Below are 25273 nucleotides of genomic sequence, written 5' to 3'. Positions count from 1 at the left end.
GTTCCCCTTGAGCTCTGTTCTCTTATTTCCTCGGAGTACATTCAGCCATCTGAGCATCTGACTCAGACATAGCGGAGATAGTGTTGCTGCCAGAGGGTAATAGTTTGTTCTGTTTTCCTGGAATGCCCTTGCACTGAGAACATTAGAGGCTGGGGAACTCAATGAATTTTCCCACTAAGTGCATTTCTCACTAGCTCTTCCTGCCTCTTATTTCTTCCTACCATTTTAGAGGGAACAGCCATTCCACTTTTTAGGCCACCAGCTTGTCTGTGGAATCGGTTGAGTGCATTTAATGCGTACAGAAGAGATGCTTACAGAGCAGGTAGCAGAACTAAGAATAGGAAGTTTCATTTTTCCAGTCCCTTGGAGAACGAGATATTTCATGTAAGTGTATTTTTCTAGACAGCTGAAACTTCTGCCCTAAACATCAAAATTTGTTTTTAACTTAGAGAAGTGGTATAGCGTAGTGGTTAAGCACACAGACAGATTGTCTGTATTTAAATGCTGACTCTGCCACTTTCTAGCTTTGTAACTTTGGGCACTGTACTTAACCCCTCTTGCCTCAGTTTCCTTATCTGTAAAGTGGGGATAATAATAGGCTCTATCTTATAGAGTTTTTGTGAGGATTAAACAGGATTCAGCGGGTTAATGTATGTAAAGCCCTTAGAACAATGCCAAATATGTTAAATCATAGAAGAGTTACTATTACTAGTAATTCAACTATTTGTATACAAATATTGCTACAAAATGGTACTCATTGTTTTACAGAATATATTGAACATGAGTATCTCAGTGCCTTTGCACACAGAGAAGTAGTATATTCATGCCTTCAGACAGTGCTGTGAAGATGTTGATGATGAAATAATAGTTAATATTGTTTACTGAGCAGGTTTCATGAATGTTACTGGTAATTCCTACAATGAACCTCTAAGATAGGTATATTTGTAAATAGGTTTGGAGGATTTAAGTACTTGCCGAACTTCATGCATCTAGAAGCAGACGATGTGAGATCCAGACTCAGGGCTGTGTGACCCCAGAGCTGGTGCTCTTGGTCACCTCACCACACCGACTGGCGGCTAGGACTTCTTGTCCTCACACCAGTGTTTCTTAAACTTGGGTGTGTGTTGGAATCACCCTGACACTGGCTAGACTGCCAGCTTCCACCTCAGAGGCTGAGAATTGGTGTATTAAGTTGCTAGGTGACGTTGATGCTGCTGGTACAGAAATCATTCGTACTTTGGGAACTGCTAGCCTACAGTAAATCACCCCAGGCTATTTTCAATACCATTCTTTAAAAAACTGTCTTTTTACCATCAGTTGCCCCTTGAAGCTATCAGTGTGTTCTTTTGCTTTCAAATTCCATCACACACACATTCACCTGTTTTAAAATCCTCTGTGACTCACATCTTATGGTATTGAATTTGTGGATTTTACGAGCAGCAGCTGCCCTTTGGAGGTTTCTTTCACTTGCTGCTCAGTTCCCTGGTGCACTTGGTTCTTTAACTCTGCTAGGAGCTTGACTTACTTCCTTGCATGTTGCTTCTTTATGTTTTACTGAAGGAAAAGTTTTGAGTGACTAAGCTTAATGGATTTAAAATCTCCATCACATGCCACGTGCTCTCCTTTTCGATGTTGAGGGCTTCACAGCATCAGAGATGATTCTATAATAGAGCATAGCAAAATCTAACACACCCTGGCTTGGCTTTTTAGACTCCTTAACACAGGAATCTCATTCCAAGGATCTGGTGTTTTGCATCTGTTTCTCCATATCTAGTCCTGTCTTTTATCAATATAGTTCTAAAATCCTGTGTCAGCCATGGAATCATCACAGAATTAGGTCTAGCAAGATTTTTTTCTTGGTAGAACGGTTTTTTTTTTTCCTCTTACAATAACAGAATATGTAGATTCTTGATTCCTGAGCTGTTCCTCTATAGCTTAACAGTATAAGAGACAGAGAGCTCACAATTGTGGCTTCCTCCAATGTGATTCCTCACTCTATTAAAGCATAAATAACTTTGGGTGTACTTCTGTGAGAAACGAGGGCATGAGGAGCTATGTTGGCTCACTTGTTCCCTCGATCTCATATTTATCTTTTGCATTGCTTTTTTGGCTGTTCGTGGTAGATTGAAGTAAACATAACCTTAAACATAGCTCAAGTCATCGTTCTAGACCAAACTTTGTGGTCTGGCTAATTCATATTCCCTCCCGGTTTCCTATTATAAACCCATACTTTTATTTCTGTATTGCTCAATACTTTAAACATACATCCTTTCTGTATTACTGTATGTCACTCATCTTCTATCCCTACTCTGTACCTACCTCTGGACTTAATGTTGAAAGAGAAAAATAAAAATTTATTAGTTTAAACCCCTGTATTGGGGTTTCTATTACTTTTAACTGAATACATACCTTAGCTGATCCTCTTATATTATCAGAATTCTGTAAAGTAGGACTATTCTAGGATCTAGTTATTTCAGTGGCTCAACAAAGTCATCAGAAACTGCAATTCTTGCTCTCTTTCTATTTTTCCATTCCCTGCGCTACAGCAGATTACCTCATGGTTGCTTGATGACTGCAACAGTGCCAGACATCACATATGCTCATATTAATGTCTATGTTGGGTCTCTCTCTGTCTCTCTTTTTTTTTTTGGCTGTGTTGGGTCTTCGTTGCTGTGCATGGGCTTTCTCTAGTTGCGGTGAGTGGGGGCTACTCTTCATTGTAGTGCATGGGCTTCTCATTGCGGTGGCTTCTCTTGTTGCAGAGCATGGGCTCTAGGCGCGCAGGCTTCAATAGTTGCAGCACATGGGCTCAGTCATTGTGGCTGACGGGCTCTAGAGCACAGGCTCAGTAGTTGTGGTGCACGGGCCCAGCCGCTCCGCGGCATGTGGGATCTTCTTGGACTGGGGCACGAACCCGTGTTCCCTGCATCGGCAGGCGGACTCTCAACCACTGTGCCACCAGGGAAGCCCTGTGTTTAGTTTTTTAAGGAACCTCCATATTGTTCTCCATAGTGGCTGTATCAATTTACATTCCCACCAACAGTGCAAGAGGGTCCCCTTTTCTCCACACCCTCTCCAGCATTTGTTGTTTGTGGATTTTCTGATGATGCCCATTCTAACTGGTGTGAGGTGATAACTCATTGTAGTTTTGATCTGCATTTCTCTAATAATTAGTGATGTTGAGCAGCTTTTCATGTGCTTCGTGGCCATCTGTATGTCTTCTTTGGAGAAATGTCTACTTACGTCTTCTGCCTATTTTTGGATTGGGTTGTTTGTCTTTTTAATATTGAGCTGCATGAGCTGTTTATATATTTTGGAGATTAATTCTTCGTCTGTTGATTCGTTTCCAAATATTTTCTCCCATTCTGAGGGTTGTCTTTTCATCTTGTTTGCAGTTTCCTTTGCTTTGTAAAAGCTTTTAAGTTTCATTAAGTCCCATTTGCTTATTTTTGTTTTCATTTCCATTACTCTAGGAGAAGGGTCAAAAAAGATCCTGCTGTGATTTATGTTAAAGAGTGTTCTTCCTATGTTTTCCTCTAAGAGTTTTATAGTGTCCAGTCTTATATTTAGGTCTCTAATCCATTTTGAGTTTATTTTTGTGTATGGTGTTAGGGAGTGTTCTAATTTCATTTTTCTACATGTAGCTGTCCCGTTTTCCCAGCACCACTTATTGAAGAGACTGTCTTTTCTCCATTGTACATCCTTGCCTCCTTTGTCATAGATTAGTTGACCCTTGGTGCGTGGGTTTATCTCTGGGCTTTCTATCCTGTTCCATTGATCTATATCTCTTTTTTTGTGCCAGTACCATACTATCTTGATTACTGTAGCTTTGTAGTATAGTCTGAAGTCAGTGAGTCTGATTCCTCCAGCTCCGATTTTTTCCCTCAAGACTGCTTTGGCTATTCGGGGATTTTGTATCTCCATACAAATTTTAAGATTTTTTGTTCTAGTTCTGTAAAAAATGCCATTGATAAGTTGATAGGGATTGCATTGAATCTGTAGATTGCTTTGGGTAGTATAGTCATTTTTACAATATTGATTCTTCCTTTCCAGGAACATGGTATATCTCTCCATCTGTTGTTATCATCTTTAATTTCTTTCATCAGTGTCTTATAGTTTTCTGCATACAGGTCTTTTGTCTCCCTAGGTAGGTTTATTCCTAGATATTTTATTCTTTTTGTTGCAGTGGCAAATGGGAGTGTTTCCTTAATTTCTCTTTCATATTTTTCATCATTAGTGTATAGGAATGCAAGAGATTTCTGTGCATTAATTTTGTACCCTGCAGCTTTACCAAATTCATTGATTAGCTCTGGTAGTTTTCTGGTGGCATCTTTAGGATTCTCTATGTATAGTATCATGTCATCTACAAACAGTGACAGTTTTACTTCTTCTTTTCCGATTTGGATTCCTTTTATTTCTTTTTGTTCTCTGATTGCCATGGCTAGGACTTCTAAAACTGTGTTGAATAATAGTGGTGAGAGTGGACATCCTTGTCTCGTTCCTGATCTTAGAGGAATGCTTTCACCATTGAGAATGATGTTTGCTGTGGGTTTGTCATATATGGCCTTTATTATGTTGAGGTAGGTTCCATCTATGCCCACTTTCTGGAGGGTTTTTATCATAAATGGGTGTTGAATTTTTTCAAAAGCTTTTTCTGCATCTATTGAGATGATCATATGGTTTTTCTTCTTCAGTCTTTTAATATGATGAATCACATTGATTGATTTGCGTATATTGAAGAATCCTTGCATTCCTGGGATAAACCTCACTTGATCATGGTGTATGATCCTTTTAATGTGTTGTTCGATTCTGTTTGCTAGTATTTTGTTGAGGATTTTTGCATCTATATTCATGAGTGACATTGGTCTGTAGTTTTCTTTTTTTGTAGTATCTTTGTCTGGTTTTGGTATCAGGGTGATGGTGGCCTCATAGAATGAGTTTGGGAGTGTTCCTTCTAATGCAATTTTTTGGAAGAGTTTGAGAAGGATGGGTGTTAGCTCTTCTCTAAATGTTTGATACAATTCACCTGTGAAGCCATCTGGTCCTGGACTTTTTGTTTGTTGGAAGATTTTTAATCATAGTTTCAATTTCATTACTTGTGATTGATCTGTTCATATTTTCTATTTCTTCCTGGTTCAGTCTTGGAAGGTTATACCTTTCTGTGAATTTGTCCATTTCTTCCAGGTTGTCCATTTTATTGGCATAGAGTTGCTTTTAGTAGTCTCTTAGGATGCTTTGTATTTCTGTGGTGTCTGTTGTAACTTCTCCTTTTGTATCTCCGTTGGATACAATTTTCTTTAGATATCTAAAATATCTAAAGTCACTGCATTGTTTTATTAATAATATGCATATTTTGTCTTGTTAAAAATCATTTCTTAGTAAATGATTACACTTACAAATATAAATTTAGTTGAATCATTGCCTCTATTGAATATCCAGTGATCAAGCATTGTCAATTTCAAAAGGTCTTTATATCAAAGCAGTCTTTTTCCTACTCCCTCTTAGAAATAAGTTATGAAAATGAAAGGGCATACAATATATTTTTATCTCATATGAAATTAACATTAACACTAGGAAATTATTTTAAATATTTTACGGAGTCTTGTTGAGATCCAGATCAAAGCACCTTTATGGCTGCCTTAGAATGTAATGTGCCGGTACAAAGCATCAGCTTTATTTTCATTTGGATCTGTATAGATATTATTTCTAGGTGTTTGAATGTTTTCTTATGTAAGACTACTTAGAATACATCCCAATGATTAGACCATAATGAAAGACAGTTTACATAGCTGAGTATTATCATCTTTCAATGGTAGGCAGTATAAATGGGAATAGAATAACAAAAGCAAACAAAAATGACAGAAGCAACAACTAAAATTTTTTTTAAATCTTAAAAATTACATTTATCAAGGCGAGGATTATTCTTCATAATTTTATCTGGGAATGGGTACAATATTGGTAGGTAGGAATGTGTAGTAGATTATTGTGTTTAATATTACTTTGTATAAAAATATTGGCATTCGTGTTAATAGGACCACTGTGGTTTTTATTTTTATGAAGACCCAGTAGCAAGCACATTTGTAACATGAAAGAGTTGGATACAATTCCGTTTACATAAATGCAACCTCATACACAGAGCTCATTAGTTTATCCTCAACTGATATATAAATTATTGAACCAGTCTTGATCTGCCAGCTAAGTGGAATATGAGATCTCACAGCAATATTTATTAATTTCTGTGAGGACTTTATTTCTGCCCTGCTTCTGAAAGATACAAAGAGGAAATTGCAGCTTTTGTGGTTTCTTAAGGAATGAATACAATCTAAATGACCCTAAATTTCAGAGCAGGAGTTGAACTTTAGGATTTCTTTTGTTGGCTTACCTCCAGCTGCCTTATAAGAAGAACATGATTTTTGGTTCATATTTATATTTTCAGACATTGACTCATCCCCTTCACTGATTTTGTCTTTTTATTTAAGAAAATATCCTTCATGAGTGATTGAATTGTTAGACTCATGCATCCATTTGCTCTGTCTCCTGATATCACAAAGACTTTTTTCAGAAAATGACATTACAAGATTCCTGGCAGATGATTGGATTGGCAAATAATTCAGGCAGATGTGAAAATAATATCAATGACAAATAAGAAAAATTCAATACATATAACAGTACCAAGCATTCATGAGGATGTGGGGGAGGATGAAACCACATACATGTTGGTTGGAGTGTAAATTGGTTTGCTGACTTTGGAGAGCAATTTGTGAGTACTTTGTAGAGGTGAATTTGCACCTGGTGTCCATCCTACTATTTTATTACTTCTTTACCCTAGAAAACCCCAGGCATTTGTGCACAGGGAGAGTTTTTGAGCAGGTTTGTAACAAGGGAAATAATCCGTTTAACAGTGAATAAATGTATAAACCATTGTTTATTCAAACAATTACTATGCAAAGATTTGTAATGAATGTTCCAGATCTACAAGAGTAAGTATGGTTTATTTCAAAAATGCAATGCTGAATAAAAAAGAGTAACTTGCAAATTATACTTTAAGTATAATTCATTTATGTAGAATTTAAAAATAGTACTATTTATGGATGCTACATATTTAATGAAGTAGAAGAATGTCATGAATCTAATACACATCAGCATTAGGATAGTGGTTACTGCTGGGGAGGAAGATGGCAGATTGAGGGTAGAGATGTAGGTGTAACATTTCATTTTTTAGAAAAGAAAGTGAGAGAATTGAAGTAAAGAAAGCAAAATATTAGTGTATGCTTAATCTTGGTATTTTAGCATTGTTACACTTACAGGTATCTGTCACATTGTATTTTGTACTCATATTTTTAAATGGTTTTATAGTTAAGGAAAAAAAAAGTCCTAATTACTGGTTGTGAAGGGCTGAGTTCAACCAGGTGAATGTCAACCTCATGGGGTAGAATCACCCCATGAAGTAGGGAATTGAAGAGGTTTTCTCCTAAGCTGGCCCGAGGGAGTAACAAGAGGAATTAATTTATCAAGGAATGAACTTTGAAAATAGACCAGGACATATTGCTGTTCTCATGGGAACTTAATCTCTTTCAAATAGTCTTCTTTAAAGAAACCTTAAGAAGTTAACTTCTCCAATGCTCATATTTTCTCAGTAATAAAAAATAATGATAATAATATTGCATAAAATTTAATAAGCATTTACATTCAGATTCTGCTAATGATTTATACATTTGTCTCATCTAATCCTCACAATGTCTCTATGAAGCAGGTATTATTATAAACCACACTTAAAGATGGGCCAAGTACTTTCCCTACTCACATGGCAGAGCTAGTACATTGCAATAGCAAGATTAACCATCAGAGGCCTTTACAAGAACAACAGATTAATAAGTAAATCAGTGAAACATGAAAGGTAATGGGGATGGTCCTTTCAACATCCCTCTGCTTTCATTTTATAGTAGACTGCCCCACTGAGTTGCTAACAAAAAAGTTTGATAATTAATTTAAGAAAGATTAAGTTTATGTACTAACAGACACTGTACCATCCCTTTTGAATATAACATTTAACAGAGTTTCTTTTTGTTTTAGTGCTAGGAACTTAAAAGCTAGTGAGTGTGAATATGTGAATATTCAAAATATTTTTTAAACTTATATAAACATAAGTTTGTATTAGTGGGCATCTGAATAGAAAAGATACTGCTACTTCTGAATTTCCTTCCACCTCAAAAAATTCTGTTTGTGTAGTTAGATGGATTAGATATTAATTCTACTTCTGAGAAATAATAATCTTTTTATTAAGAAATAGAAATTGCTCATTTGAGCATTAAAAGATTTTAAAATTGAGAAATTGTGTAGGTAGAGTTTTGATATAATAAAATCGAAGCAGAAAAATTACCTAAAATATACTTTAAGTATATTTTTTCCTCTCAAATAGGAGAAAACTGATGAGGATGGGGTGGGATTTTGTACTGGACCAAAAAAGCTAAGTTTCTGAAGTTCTTTGGGAGGAGGCTTAAGTTTTATTTTAGAATTAATTATAGTTAAATTTATTGAGCCATTCAATGCTCCAATAAGTAATTACTATTTTCCATGCACTGGACTGTGCCTTTTTACGAGTAGGATCTCACGCAGTCCTGACAACGTTGTGTACTCATTTTGCAGATGAGAAAACTGAGGCTGTGAGAGGGGAAGTAAAGGGCTCAAGGTCACACAACTTGAGGATAGCAGAGTCATGACTCAACCTAGAGTAGGATTCAGATCCAGGTAGGCAACTCTGCTTTTGTGCCTCCTTCAGTTTGTTAAGGTGTCCCAGTGTGAAAACCTCTATAGCTGGTTGGGGGAAGAGCAGGTGAATCTGAGCTCTGAAACCTGCAACCCTTGTGTGTGTGTGTGTGTGTGTGTGTGTGTGTGTGTGTGTGTGTGTGTGTGTGTGTGTGTGTGTGTGTGTGTGTGTGTGTGTCTGAGCACTTTTTGCTTCTTTATGAGAAACAGTCATAATTAAGGGCAGTAGTTTAAGGACACCTCAATAAGAGAGTTCTTAAAGATGGGATAGAGTTTAATGGAAAAAAATGTTCTGCTTGGAAAACATGCTAGGGAACTATGAATGGTTTTTTCTCCTTTTCATCCATAAAAAGATTAGAAGTGTAGTACTCTGAATTACTTTTCAGGCAGAGAAACTATAAAACACTGTGAAATAGAGAAGCAGGATTCAGAATGTTGCATTTTGTTTTTTATTACAAAAGAAATACATGCACATGGTAGAAGATCAGAAAATTCTGGTAATAAGAAAAGAAAAAAATTTACAAAATCTGTAACTATCGTTGAGTGATAAACACCACCATTACCTTGGTGTGCATAACTCTATGTATGTTCTTTAAAAATCAAATCTGTTGTGGAAGCTGTTTTGTTACCTGATTGTAGCCTTTTTAAAGGTTAAAGGCATTTATTTTTGTACTTTAGGGCATAAATGGAGCTACAGAAATGTCGATACAATAAGTGTATATCCATGAGATTTTGGACTACCTTTCCATAAATCTTACTTGAATGCAGTGTTATTTTCTTCTGTTTTTTATTCAAGGTGGTGTATCACAATTATGATGTAGTTTTTTTTTCTAAAGATTTTCTTTTTTTTTTGATGTGGACCATTTTTTAAAGTCTTCATTGAATTTGTTACAATATTGCTTCTGTTTTTTTATGGTTTGGTTTTTTTGGCCGTGAGGCATGTGGGATCTTAGAACCCGCACCCCATGCATTGGAAGGTGAAGTCGTAACCACTGGACCACCAAGGAAGTTCCTATGATGTAGTTATTGATGCTAGCTACTGGGTGACTGTCAGGACTTTCATGAAATGAACTGTGAAATTGACAAACCTATATGTCAATTATGATTCTTCCAGTATGGAAGACTAATCCAGGGCCAAAATTAAAACAGAGATAACCATAATTTTTGAAAGGTAGAAGAGATCCTACAGAGTGAGTATATATGTTACACACAAGGGAAGAGAGAAAATACTCTGAAACAATGTCCAGGGCCATACAACTAGTTATTGGTGAGAGATTGCAACTGAAATCCAGCTGTTCTAACTTCTCGTCCATTGCTTTTTCCTCTATTGCATGTGTCTCTCACTAAGGAGCCCATTTCATGAGATTGCAGAATAGAGCACTGTGTGGTCCGGCTTTCTTAGGGGCAACGTTTCCAACCTCCAGACTCACAGCCCTACATAAAGAGAGGGCTCCTGGGAACCTCTCCACCGTTAAGAAATTCTGCGAAGCAGAGTAATTGTCCCTATTAACTCTTTAAGTTCTGTCTATCATGGGAAGAACAGAATGACCATTCCTGGATCTTAGGATTTAGGATAGCCATTGGAAAGATTTTTTAATTTATTTTTAAAGTCCTATGAGATATAAGGCATGGTGGGAGTTTAAGGTGGAGGGATAAATGTGGGGCAGAAGCTGGCCAGAAAATAGCCAAAGATTTAACTTCACCAATAGGAATGTTTTTCTTTCTTGTCCTCCCTCTGTCAGTTGTCATCATCCTCTTCATCATCACTATGATTTTTTTTTAAAAATCTAACGTATCTCATACTTACTATAGTCAGACACTGAATTCAGTGTTTTCATATGCATTATCTCATTTAATCTTATGAATCAAATTGTTATTCCCATCGTACAAATAAGCAAACCGAGGCTCAAGTGGCCTTAAGTAATTTGGTCAAGGGCTTCCTAAGCTGGTAATCAGGCTAGGATTCTAACTTAAGTCTTTGGGTCTCCAGAACCCATGCTCTTTACAGTCTATTACACTATTCCTCTTATAAGCATCCGTGAGGGGTTGAGGTTCAAAAACCCAAGTCAGATTGCAGAGTAATCTTGAACTTGATATGGATAGTGGCACGAAAAGGAGGTCTAAGTTGGGACACATGAGGTCTATGGCAGTGAGCTTTCTAGTTCACACAGTCCAATACTAGAAATTTGATTTCTCTGTCTATCCTTGAGGTCATGCTGGGAGTGGGGGTGTGAGAAAGATCCAACATGATCAGGCTGAAGGTCACAGCTATGCTGTTTTTCTAGCAGGAAACATAGATGAAAATTAGGAATCAGGTCAGACATCCAGCTGGGTAGAATGGCTCTGAGATTTATGCCAGATGCTCATGAAGGTACCACTGGGACACAGTTCACTCTGAACACCCGACACACAGGCATTGATGTAGCAGACTAATTCCAGAAGAAATATGTGTAGTTTTTACATATGACACCTGTTTCCAAAAAAGAAACTGTAGTGGAACTAAGTGCAGCTTACGTGTTATGCTCAGTTCTTGGCTAATGAGACACTTATGTGTGTTCAGGCTCAAGACACAGATGGGAATGGTGAGGATCTCCAGCTAAAGAAAAAAATGCAAGTAACCATGGGATGGTGAAGGAGCCTACTCAAGGTAATAGATGTCACCCTGGGAGGCAGAGGGACAGATTTCTCTCTCTATTGCTGCTGGTAAGGGGTGCACATTTTTCAATTTGAATATCTATAGCGGTAATTCTCAAAGTGTGGTCCCCAGACCAACAGCACCAGAATCACATGGGAACTTATTGGAAATGCACACTCTCAGGCTCCACCCCAAATCTAATTAATTAGACACTCTGGGGGTGGCGACAAACCTTCCAGGTGACTGGGATGCAACTGAAGTGTGAGACCCACTGACCTGCAGCATTACAGCATTTATTTATCAAAGCAACCATATGAGTTATGTATTGTCATCTTTGTTTTGCAGAAGGGAAATCCAAGAAATGTCAAGTTAATGTTAAGTATCATGCCCAAGATTACACAACTAGTAGATAGTAAAATTGAGATTAAACTTCACTGTTATATGGCTGTAGTTATGTATGCTTCCAGATATTTTTAACTTAACTGAATTTAATCTTTTAGTTAATGTGTTTGGATATTTTCTTCAGAGGTGATTACCATATCATGTATATCATATGTCATATCATGACATGTCATATATCATGCTACATATCATATTATACTATTTATTTATCTTGCCTCTAACATAGCATTTAAATGATATAATAGGAGCCACCTTCTACATGGAATTATCTTGAAGAGCTTCCATATTAACCACCTTTCCCTCCTTTTCCCTTTAGCTCTTTTTTTTCCACAATTTATTTTGAATTTCAATGCTATGAAAGTTGAGAATAGTCCAATAAGCAACACTATATTCTTTATTTAGAATTACCAGTTAACATCTTGCCACGTATGCTTTCTCTGTCTCTTTCTGTGTGTATATAATCATGTGTATCAAACACACATATGTTTTCCTGAATTATTAGAAATAAGTTGCAGGTGTTATAACAGTTCACCTTTAAATAACTTAACATGTATCTCCAAGGACAGGAACTTTCTCTTATATAACTACAATACTACTAGACAGCAAATAAGTTTAACATTTGTTCAGTAATATAATCAAATATTTGGTCCATATTCAAATTTCTCCAGTTACTAAAGAAATATTGCATATGTTTTTTTAAATTCAAAATGCAACATAAATCATGCAATGCATTTTGCTGTCATGTCTTTTATTTATTTATTTATCTTTAATTTATTATTTTTTTTCTGAAGTGAAAAAATAAATTGTAGTTTATTACAAAAGAATTTACATTAAAATTAAGGGCTTCCTACAACTACTGATCTAGATGTTTGTATAACATCTGAGATATTTTTATTCAAGTATTTATTTTTTTTTGAATTTTATTTTATTTTTTTATACAGCAGGTTCTTATTTGTTATCCATTTTATACATATTAGTGTATATAAGTCAATCCCAATCCCATGTCTTTTTCATCTTGTTTATCTAGAGCCATCCCTCTGTCTTTTTGTTTGCTTTCATGCCATTGACATTTCTGGAGTGTGGGTTAGTTATTTAGAAAAACGTCCCACTTCCCACTTGTGTACTTCCTGTTGCATCCCATTAGGTAGCACGTGATGCCTGTTTGTACCATTCTTGATGAACAGCTTGGTTATTTAGTTAGGTGATGTCTGCTATAGCTCTGCAGCATAAGGTACCCCTCCCTTCCTCTTGTAAATCAAAAGTTATATGTGGGATGATACTTCGAGATCATAGGATGTATTATCCTGCTTTTTTAACAACTTTTCACTGAATGGTATTAACATCCCTTTGGATCCTTGTCTGAATATCACAGATATCACACGGGGTTGCAAAATGGTGATTTTTTGAATTCTATTACTTCTACATTTATTTTCTGGCATTTTTCTAGAAGAAAGAACCCTGTCCTCCATCATTTTACCCTTTTCCTCTCTTATTTTTTTATGTACTAGGTATTACGTATATATGTATGCATGTGTTATCACTATCTACTTTGATTACATTTTCTTAAGAATGTCATTTAATTTCATGTTTTAGGTTAGTAAATCTATTATCTTTTGAAGAGAAATACATCATAATTTTTGACGAATGATGCTAACTATATGGTCACTGGACTTATACCTAGATAGAAAAAATAGAAAAAAGATTAGATGACTTGTGTATCAAATGGGAGGGTTCAGCCCTTTACTCTTCTAGTTTTTATTACTCATTAGGACTTCTTTGATGTACTTTGGGCAGAATGGAGGAGGGATGGCCAGAAAGAATCTTTTAGATTTGATTTTTTTTCAAATTCCTGTAATTATACTCTACTTTTAAGAGAAATCTGCTTTGAATTTGGTTTGTAGACTTGATCTATGGTGGATTTTTACATCTCTGTGAGTTCAGTAGTTTTCTAGAAGTATTTTATATACATGTGAATATGACATATTCACATGTATATAAATGAATATGAAAATGAATATAGTTCCCTGTGGTATACAGTAGGACCTTGTTTTTCATCCATTCTAAATATAATAGTTGGCATATGCTAACCCCAATCTCCCACTTCATCCCTCCCCCACCCTCCTCCCCCTTGGCAACCACAAGTCTGTTCTCTATGTTTGTGAGTCTGTTTCTCTTTCATAGACCTTAAAAGAGGCATTAATTGCTATTTTTTTCTCATTCTATTGTTAACTCTTCTTAATGTGGCTGATTCTCACTGTTACTTCATAATTTTTTCCTGAGAGTTTTTGAAAACTGTTCCCTTTGGAAGGAAGCAAGGCAAGACACCAGTAAACTAGTCTCTTTTGTTATCAGACTTTAATGTCTTAATAATTAAGCAATTTTAATATAAATTTATATTGCGATTATTGTTCTGCTTGAGTGATTGTTGATATGTTTAGCAATTTAATATTGCACTGAAGTTAATTGTCTTTATATCACTTATGGAGGAATCTGAGAAATGATGGTGATGATTCATTGAAAATAGTCATTCCCTTCTGATACTTTTGGGAACATAGAACAATGTTATGGTTTTGATGTTTGTAACATTTAAGCTTGACAGGAGGCCCAAAGTAAGAGTGGCTTAAAGAAGGTAGGGATCTATTTCTCTTTCTCATAAACAGGAAAAAGAAGTAGGCAATCTATTACTAATAAGGAGACTCCACAGTCATGAGGGACTCAGGCTCCTTCTATCAGGTCCCTCTGCTATCTTTTTTTTTTTGTGGGTATTCCTATTTAAAAAAAAATTTTTTTATTGAAATATAGTTGATTTACAATGTTGCGTTAGTTTCCACCAACAGTGTAGAAGTGATCTTTTTTCTCCATACCCTCACCAGCATTTATTATTTGTAGACTTTTTGATTTGGCCATTCTGACTGGTATTAGGTGATACCTCATTGTACTTTTGATTTGCATTTCTCCTATAGTTAGAAATGTTGTCCCTCTGCTATCTTAACACATAGCTTCCAATGGAAGGTCCAATATGGCTGCTCCAGATAAAAAGCTCATATGTGCTCTCAACCAGCATGAAAGAGGAAGGGTGCACCCCTCCCTTTAAAGAAGAATGCTTCCTGGAGTTCGCACACTCCTCTTCTGCTTATATCTTATTGGCCAGAATCTAGTCACATGGCCATGTCTAGCTATAAGAGAGACTGTGAAATGTAAATTTTATTCTGGGCAACCCTATTCTGAGCTAAAAATGGGTGGTTATGTTACTAAAGAAGTAGGGGAAGATGCATATTGGGGCAAATTAGCAATCTCTGTCATAACCTTGTAATAATTTGGGCTTTATTTGTCAATATTTTCCAGGGGCAATTGTCAACTTGTCCACATTTTTAACAGTTGACAAATTCTCCTTGAGAACTTTATCTGTTTTCTGGAATAGTTCAATGCATTTTTCAGTAGTTCAATGACATTATTTTAAAGCTAAGAAAAGGAGACTCTGATCTCTCTTAAATGGTAAAGGAGAATGGCAGGGGGCACATGGATCTACGTGCTATTTCTCATCCATCTGCTCTGACACACAGATGTACCCAAACCTCCACAGGTCTGTTGCCAAATTTTGATCAATGAGTAAAACATTAATTTCTGTAGCTGATTGTGCATATAGTTATACAGTGTTGTCACTTAGAACATTGAATGTATACAGCATGTATATGGCAGGTATACCTGCATTAGATGAGTCAAGGGCATTATGAGGGGGTCTTTGTTGAGGATCCAGGCTCTATCTGTGGATTGGCTATCATCAACATAGGGCTTCCATCGTCCACCATTACTCCCAAATTCCAGCAAGTAGGAATGGGAGGAGAGGAAGAGAGGAACACACTCCTTCCCTTTCCGGGCAGTGTCTAGAATTTGCACACATGCGTGTGGATCGTTTTTCTTTTTATTGAACCATCTCTTACACTCACACTTTTATACTGATTACATCTAAGATGATTATACCTAAATCAGTCCCTTAGACTTTTACATTATTTGCTATTTTTTCATGATTATAAACATCAGTATATACATTTTGAAATATGTAAATCTTTAAATGTGTTTAAAGATAAGCATTTAAATGTTTAACAATATAAATTATTGTCTGCATTTTGAATGGTATCAGAATTGGGACAAGCACAAATTTGATAAATATTGCCAGTTTTCTTTTTAAAAAATTAAAACAGCACTCTCATCAGCTATATTTGAGAGGGTCTGTTTATTGCAAACTTACTAGTGTTTTGTTTTCTCATACAGTTTTTAAAAATATATAAAGTTTCTTCATTCTAAGTGAGGTGAATATTTATTGTCTATCTGTAACTTTTTCTCTCTTCCTTTCTTATTAAGGAATCTTATTAGATATTTATATATAAAAATACTAATTTTTCTTCTCTTATATTTGTTACTTATAAATTTCCATATATTATGTCCTTTTAATTTAGCTAATGTTTCTCATTGAAGGAGAGAAATATAAAGTGCTCACAAAGTCAAATTTATTAAGTATAAATGATGTGACTTTTTCCATTGTTTTTAAGTATACAAGATATTTCTCATCCTGAGATCCAGAGATTGCAGAAATATATACCTTCATTATCTTCTATTTTAATTTTTCTGTAATTTAACTTGGTTTATGATATGAGGTAAGTCTCTAATCCATATATTTTTTCCAAATAGCCAACTGTGAATCCCTGCTATTTATTAGGTAATCTTTTTCATTTACATCAATTTGTAGTGTATCATTCTATAAATACACCAACAAAAAATAATATGTATTTTCAACCTGTCTGTTCTGTCTTATAGGTGCCAGAAATGTTTTTGTAGCAGAATATTGGTATGTGATGAGAAATTTTGTTGTAGGGAGTGTTTTTTATGTCCTTACAGCACAGTTATTACCATTTTGAGCCTAGAGACAAATAAAAGCATTTCCTTTTTTTTTTTTATAATGTGAATTTGGAAAGTGCTTTTCCACATGAATGTCCTGTGGGCACATCAAACTCACTGTGTCCAAAAGAATGCCATTATTTGTGGCCCCATTACAACTCTCCTCTTCTAATGTTTCCTAGTGTGGCTAATGGCATAGCTTTCATCCAGTCTCCCTAGCCACAAACCTCAGCATCATTTCTGACTTTTCCCTCTGCATTTCACCCTACATAGAGCTATTCTCTAGTATTTTCTAACTCTATCCTGAAATACTACTGGAATCAGTTCTTTCCCTTTGGTTATCACCGCCTCTGCTCTCAGGGCTATGCCATCTCTGCTGGACAGCTTCAGGTTCTCGCCTCCAGCCTGTCCACCTTCAGCATAGGTACCAGTTATCTCTCTAAATTACAGATCCAAGCACATTACTTCTTTGATCTTAATCCTTGAGTGGCTTCACACTGTCTTGAGAATAGACTTCAAACTCATTAACATGATGTTCAAAGCCTAACAAAAGGTGGATCTTCATCTTACTTTCCTTTTTCAACTCCCTTCATTCCTGGCCACCCATGAACCCTGTGTTCCTGTCACCTTTTACTTTCAAATATTTCAGCATTCTTTTCCCTTGGGCTGTTTTGCCCATAACTGCCTTTCTCACTTTGTTTTCACAATCCACACTCTTAAGTCTCAGATCAAATATCATTGGCTCTGGAAAGCTCTCTTTATTCAGTCAAACTTAATTGCCCTGTACTCTGTGTTCCTATTGAATTTGTGTACACATTTATCATAGTCCAGATTATTTTCTAAATTGTTTAAGATGCAGTATATCTGGTGAGACTCTATACATTTTAAGGGGACCAAAGTGGCCGTCTGTCTTTGTAGACACAGAATATGTAGCAGATTTTCTTAGTTTGGCGTGATGGGCTTGTGACTGCAAACTAAAGGAGATAAAATTTTGAAAGCCAAAGCACAAAGTATCACTGCAGCCTCTGCAGAGATCTGACCCAGCAAGGATGACTTAGCAGCCAAAGGCAAGGACCCATATTCAATAGTGACACCAGATGGTAGCAACAGAAGTGATGAAAATTGTAAACTGAGGCTCACAGTGCCCTGATCAAACTCTCTAATTTTGTCTTGTGGATTTCAAATGGTCCTCTTTGAACTGAATAAGCACCTCTGCCCCCACATTTCTGCTGGAGAAAGAGCTTAGATAATTCAGGCATGGGGCAACTGGATTATTAAAAGTGTGACCATATTTGTACTGCAAGCTGGTTAGGCAGGTTATCCAGGTTACACTTGCTTGTGTCTCCTCGACCACCCTGTACATATCTGCAAAGTGGGGCCCTTGTGGAATAATCTTTATATCTCCCTGCTGATGAGAACCGTGGCTTGAACATTGTAAATATTTGAATTGAATTGCTTCTGCCCTATGTTTATTTTAATGTTTATAACGACAGTCATAAAACAAGTAACGTTTTAAAGTTTTTTGTCAAAAATATTTTGCATTTGTAAATATTCCTGTAGAAGGTATGGGCTGCCTGGGAGCGCTGCCTGTGCTCTTTGGGATCTCAAGCTGCAGTTACTACTGTAGTAAATTCAGTTAACTACTGCAGCATAATGTCATTAGCATTAATATAAAACCCCGAGAGATAGAGTATCATTACATTAAAAAAAACTATTTTGTCTACTTAGGTTGGCACTGGAGAAGATTGCCCCGCAAAAGCAGTTCGCAGTTCTCTGGTTGCCAAGTTTTGCAAATTTGCTTGGCCTTGCTCTCTTATATAGAAATTGGTTACCGTCCATTGCAGTTTAAAATATCATTTTTCTTGTTTAGAGAAGAGGTTTCTAAGTGCACCCTACTACTGGAGAATGTTTATGCTGACATCCTATAATTTAGAATATGTAGCTGTGCTCCCAGGGACTTGTGCTGGCTCAGCCTTTCCCCTCAACTCTTCAAAGAGACTTTTGTACCAGATCCACATGGTTTCTATTGTTAGTTCCCTTTCCCTATTACTGTTGTCTGTTTATGTGAAAGGAGGGTCAGTGAATTGCTTGAGCTTTCATTTTCATGCCCTGTATGAAACCATGTGCTCTATATTCTAATGGGAAATACACATAGGGTGTAGTCCTGTACCTGAAATTTACAAGAAGTTTTGTTAAAGAAAATACAGAGGTATTTTGTAAGGAAAGTAGTGTTGATCTGTCTACATTATCTATGTATATATGTAAGTATGTACATTTACATCTATCTATTTATCTATCAATCATCTGTTAACTGTCTACTGGTGTGTTAGTAAATAAGCTGGTAAATAGACTCTCCAGGAAAAAAGAAAGCTCTAGTTTGTAACATTTGCACATTTCCACGGCATAAATACTCCCACCATGGCTCATTTTAAGCTATCAATATGACATCGTTGAATACAGAGCTGGGAAGTGATACACAGAAACCTTTGTATAGTATTTTTACCATACAGTTACAACAAATGTAAATAACTTTAAAAGCATAGATAAATGCAAAATATAGTAAAAGAAGTAGGAAGTAGTCAGTTCTGAGTATTTATTATATTTGGTTTTTTTCAGATTTACAAATTTTGATAATATATTTTATTCTTTTGTTTTATTTTTTTAAATTTTTATTGGAGTATAGTTGATTTACAGTGTTGTGTTAGATTATCTTCATTTTAAATGCCATTTGTTTACTGTAAGTTCATGTAATTTAGTTTTTTCACAAGGCTCTCTTTAAGAACTGCTTGCAGAATTCCTGAAAATATAGCAACTGGCTCTTGCAAGCTGGTATAAAGTGGTTCCAACACAATACTGTATTAATCTATTTCTATCCCCTTCTTCCTTTTTCTAAGAAGGGTAGGCCTCTGTGGCTGGGAGATCTTTGTTGAACTTCGTGGTGGGGGGTTAGGTAAACAGGTCTGCAGGAAGAAGCAGAAGTAAATTGCAGAGTGTAATAAAGGATGGAAGCTTTTGTGTATGGCGTGGGTAGGTGCTAGAATTATGGGGGATCAGAGGAAAGGTTTACATTATTTCTGTGATAATTATCTTTCAAGTTGTCAGAGTAGAATGATTGAAGTCTTCAGGAATGTGTCCGTTATACAGCATAACACACTGTAGTTTGCCATGGGGTATTTGATGCAAGTCCCTTTTTCCATTTCTTATATGAAATACTTAGTAAAATCTACATTGCTTAGTAATGTCTTTCTTGGGAATGGATTCTTCTTGGAGAGGGAAGTAATAAAGAGTTCTATATCAAAGTTGAAGTGGGGCAAAAGCTGAGACTGCTTTCTGGGTTACAAGAGATATTTGAAAATGGTGTATCTAAGACTGAAAATTGAACCACATTAGCTGAAGTACAGAATCATTTGTTAAAATCTAAAATATAAGCAGCATAGCATGGTGCTTCAGAGTACAGATTTTATAGCCTAACTTTTGGAGTTTGATTATAGATTCTACCACTTATTATCTGTGTGACTTTGGGCAAGTTATATAATACCTCTGTGTTTTGGTTCTCTTGGCTCTAAAACAGGAATTTTAATAATAGACGTTGTATTGGTTTGAGGATTAAATGAGTTATACGTAAAGCACTTAGAATAATTCCTGGCACACTGTAAATTATAGGATTAGCTATTATTTATAATTGGTCTAGGGACTTAGGAATATGATTAATTAGAATATAATATATATGAATATTATGTATGCTGGGTTTCTGAGGGGTCCCAGTAAGGACCCTCTTCCCTGTTTGAGTTCTGAACTAATTGAGGTATAGGAAACAAAAGTGATAACCATGGAGGAATCCATGGAATTACCCTTATTACTGATAATGGTGATAAAGCACACTGTACTTGCATCTGTAGAAGAGTAGGCTTCCTAATCCAGAAACTTAGAATTAGGCAGACTTGCCCAGCCATTGGCAGCCCTAGAACTCTGCTAGCATCCTCTTTGGGGCCAGACCCTTTCACCATGTGGCTGAGGGCAGAGCAGAGCACACACTGCCTGGGGGTATGCTGACTTCCAGAGGAAAGGGGAAGGGAAGAGACTGGGCTCTGCGTGCCTGACTTCTACTTCCACACTCATCAGTCAAATGATTTTACTCTTTTGTCAGTGGCTCCATGGTCACATGGCAGAGAGAAGCCAGGATTATTCCATAACTGGAGCTCCTTCCCCTCTATATCAATGTTCAACCAGTAACGCAGAAACTACTTCTGGTGTTTTATTTTTTTTACTTCCGGTGTTTTTAATAGAGCACATTTAATTTGGTTATTCAGGCCACAAAGGGGTTGAGAGACTCAGCTGGGGATGGTGAGATAACTCAGGAATTTATAGCAGCAGGAAGACATTGCCTACCTTCACCAAAGGGAGGAGGTGCTGTTTGGCAGAGACCAGGGGCTGGAGTTACCCCCAAAGAAGCTGGAACCCTGGTGGGTCTGTCCAGGCGGAGCTGGAACCACAGAGGTACTGCCTGAGGTGGAGAGACAGTGGGAGAAATACGCTGGTCTCTCCTTTCCCAGCCTCGCATCCGTCTCCAGCACCTGGGAAACACAGCCTGCAGCGGTGAGCCCCACTGCTATATAGAGCAGAGAGGGGAAGGGACGGAATAGATCCGGGGACAAACGGGGACTGGCATGTGCGCGCATGCGCATGCACACACACACGCACACCCCTTCTATTTCGTGCTACTTTGCTTTTGGACTCTTTGGACTGTGTAGATCAAAATACTCATTCAGAAGGTATGATTTTTTGACATTACTTAAAAACACTGTCTATGGAAGTCAATTGAAGAAAGCTGAAAATCAATATGCAATTTGGCCCTAAATTCTCAAAATTTTGGTGAACCTCCTCTGCAATATTCGTAGGTGATGCACTTCCCGACTACTCCCTAATAATGTCAGATTATTGCCTAAATTCTTTATTGTTTGTGGTCCTTTTAAAGATAGGCTCAGATAATATTCTATACTGTACTCGGAGTCCGACTTGATACAAGTGGAACAACGCCAGCGCTCCACCTCTTCACCTCCTCTGCGTCAGCTAATGGGCACCGTCCAGCCTTGCTGCCTCCATGAAGTCTTCATGCACTGTGGCCCTCATGGAGAGGCATTGCTGAACCTATTACACTTATTTTCGGTATTTGCCTTGTGCAATTATGTGTTTATTTGTCGTAACCTCTGTATCATTCCCTTAAGAATTGGCTTGTCATAAAAGCCTGTCATGGACTCCCCATGGAGCTAGCTGCTTAAAGCCAAATTGTGTGCATCTAGTTTAAAAGTCCATCATTATGCTGTTGCTGAACAAAGTTTTCTTGAAAGCAGTTCATTTTCAGACTGTTTAGTACTCATAGGCCATTTCTGAAGATTTTGAACCAAAACAATGAAAGAAATGGAAGCCTTGGATTGCATTTACTCTCCAGAGAATTGTGAGGACTCTGGAACAGAGCTGTCCACTGTCAAGGTCTGGTATGAGAATCAGTCTATAGTAGAGAGGTTAAGAGCCAGAAGGCCCAGGATTAGATCCTGATGTAAAAAAGATGAGCAAATGACAGGACCACTATATGCCTTGATTTCTTATGTGGAAAGTGGGGCTAAAAACAGTACCTTCCTCATTATTGTATTCTATGAGATTACCCATGCTTATTACTTGCCTCACTGCCTAGGGCTCAGTGTTAGTTATTATAATTCAGTATGCCTGTTGTTTTTTGAAGTTCGTTTTTAGGTAAAATTCTCAGAAATATAAAAGGTTGAGTTCCTACTTTCTGGAGAACAATATAGCTCATATGCTTAACTGCAGAACTGCATCAGGGAGCAGAGAAACTGAGCAGCTGCCTAGGGCATCAAACCCTAAGGGATGGTAAAACATCACTGTAATTGTGGCAAGAGGGAGAGAGAGAGAAGTGTGAAGACTGGCGTTCCTTTAGTGGGGCTATGGCATTTTAATGGAAGGGGTGCCTGAATAAGGCCCTTGAGTTAGAAGAGTGGGAAAACCCCAAGGGCTATGTTTACATGCTGATAGGTAGCTCCTCCGTCACCTTCTCAGGAAGAGGCCCAGGTTAACTGCAGGGATTTCACTTTGCTGACGCAACTTCGGGCCAGTTTAGAGCAGCAGTGAAAAGACTGAGAGCTCCCCTAGATGGTCTTTCTCCTCTCTTCCCCCCAGTGCCACTAAGCTCCAGAATTCCTCAAAAAATGGTATCAAACAATAGTTTCCCAGAATGGGGCACCGATATATTAGCTCATTTGGTGTATGTGTGTAACGCCATGGATTATTTCAGTGGGGGAACGTGTAAATCAGTCAAGGACCAAGGGCTTTGAACGGGGTCCGTATAAAGAATTGCTAACAAGGTATAAAAGTTGTTAACTAGGTAACAGAAAGGGCCACAAGAGAATTCTGAGGTGTTCAGGAGGTAGCAATTGCAGGAAGCAGCTAAGGCTGAGGGGACAAAGGACAGAGGCTGGAGTTACTAAAATTCAGAGTGTTTGAAGACACAACCTGGAGAGCTGAAACTCAGACCTCTGAGGAAGCGTTGCTGCTAAGCTGGTTCTGATATTTCTGAGCTTGGAGGGGGGCCTGAGGAAGCGGTGCTGCCTGGCTGAAGAGTCTCAGGGATGGGGTGAGAGTGTCGGGACGGGGTGGGATTTGATCAAGCTGGCCCTTCAAGTGTTGGAGAAAAATGCCAACTGGGCTCAGCTGCTACTTCAAGAAAGAACTGCCCTCAGGGTGAAGAAACACTAGGGTGATGCTCACAGGAATAGGAGGCAGGTAGGAAAGAGCGAGCCTCTTCTTCCTCCTCCAGCCTTGCTGCCTCCCTCTGGTTTCCCTCTTGGCGGGGCCCAGTCCAGGTGGCAGAGCAGGATATAAGGAAGGGAAGGTTTGGAGCCCAGAGAGAGTTACTTCATAACTGGGACAGAAATACTGTGAAACACAGAACAAGCCACTTAGTAGATATTGGTGACTGGGTCTTGGGCAAATACTTTACAGGGTATCTACTCCATGCTCCTGGGAGTACAGAACTGAATAGGACCTGTCTCTGCCCTAAGAAAGGAGGAAAGGAGGCTGATTTATAGGATAAATGATGGTGTAATGTGAAACAGTTATGATCATGGGAGCATAGAGATGGGAGTCAACTGAATAGGTAGTGAACCTGGTCATCTTTTCTTCGTTAACTAGATGCTATTTAGGTAGCTTAATTATATGAAAATAGAAAAGCAGCATCCATTACTGGTGCCATTTTAAAGGTAATCAGTAAAGATCGTGTGGCACAATTTTGAGTATTTCCTTATAAACGTTTCCTCCAACTTAATCTCCTCCAATTTGTCAAACCAGTACAATTTACTAGTGTTTATTTATTCATTTTAATTTCAAAGTATTCTGATGTTGTCAAATTTAAGGTATTTCTTCATTCAAGGAAATAACTATTCATTAATTTTGTTGAGTGTTACCTTTTAGTATTCTACTAAAACAGGATATTTCATAATTCTTGAGTCATCTTGGTACAGGTAATGTTCTTGTGATATTTTATAAAGGTATTCCAATTTACTTGCATTTATTAGCTACAAATATTTGCTTTGTATTTCACTAGATTCTGGGGAAACATAGATTGAATAAGATGGGCTGTGGCAGACTCTTGGTTGCTAACACATGAACCATTCTGCCACCACTTCCTTCCCTACAGAGCCCAGATTTTGTCTAGGTGTTGGGGATTATAAATCCAGTCCGGGACAAATCATGGTTGGTTTAAGACAATTTTACTAATCCTGTTTCCCTTTGCTAATGGTTGAGGTTGGGGTTTGTGACCAATTCTGACCAATCCATTTTAAGGTAAATTCCGCTGCGGGCTTCTGGGAAATATTTCCTTCCCTGGTCAAATGTCTTATTGGACATTTTTGTTTGAAGACATGATATTTGGGGTCATGGCAGTTATCTGAAAACCCTAAGAAAACAGCTCCAAAAATCACAGAAATTCCAACTGGAGTCCAGTCATTGTTGACCCACTGAATTAATCACCCTGGACCAACCTAATTTTCTACTTATCTTTATTTGAGATAAGAATACCCTTATTGTTTAAGCCATTTTTAGTGGGGTTCTGTTTTAGATGAAACCAAAGTAACCTAAAATAATATACATGGTCTCTATCTGACACAAATTTTTACATTTTTAAAGGGTTCTAAAAAAAGCAGTGTTTCGCTGCACATATATCATTCTAAGTTGCCAAGTGGAGGTCTCAGGGAGTAGATACCATGTAAAACTACCAATAGGGTATCTTGCTCAATAAGGGACCCTCTCTCCTTTTTCATGATATACATTTTTTTTTCTTTTAATTCTCAAGTGGATGAGATTTTGACCTGAAAATCCACCCAGAACTCTCCACACCCCTCCCCCATCCCTGCCTCCCTGAAGCTATAATTCCATGTTGAGTTTTATTTTTATGAAGCCATCTATTTTATTTTATTTATTTAGCTATTCCCAAGCAAAAAACCCACCAAAACCAAAACCACAACAACCAAACAAAAAAAAAAACCCAAAATAAACAAACCAAAA

General features: G+C 37.3%; 1 protein-coding gene across 8 annotated transcripts in view; it reads left to right on the top strand.

The window, feature by feature from the left end:
- GRXCR1 (glutaredoxin and cysteine rich domain containing 1) overlaps nucleotides 1–25273 on the top strand; it is a 305037-nt gene that overhangs the window by 15167 nt on the left and 264597 nt on the right. For all 8 annotated transcript variants that reach the window (XR_009540343.1, XR_009540342.1, XR_009540344.1 and 5 more), the window contains exon 3: nucleotides 11327–11413. The gene's annotated coding sequence lies outside the window, so the exon portion shown is untranslated. The remainder of the gene's footprint in view (nucleotides 1–11326; nucleotides 11414–25273) is intronic.

The sequence above is a fragment of the Lagenorhynchus albirostris genome, chromosome 4, assembly GCF_949774975.1.
Source record: "Lagenorhynchus albirostris chromosome 4, mLagAlb1.1, whole genome shotgun sequence".
Classification (NCBI taxonomy): domain Eukaryota; kingdom Metazoa; phylum Chordata; class Mammalia; order Artiodactyla; family Delphinidae; genus Lagenorhynchus; species Lagenorhynchus albirostris.
The sequence above is the reverse complement of the archived record's forward strand: the minus strand, read 5'-3'. Positions and strand labels throughout refer to the sequence as shown.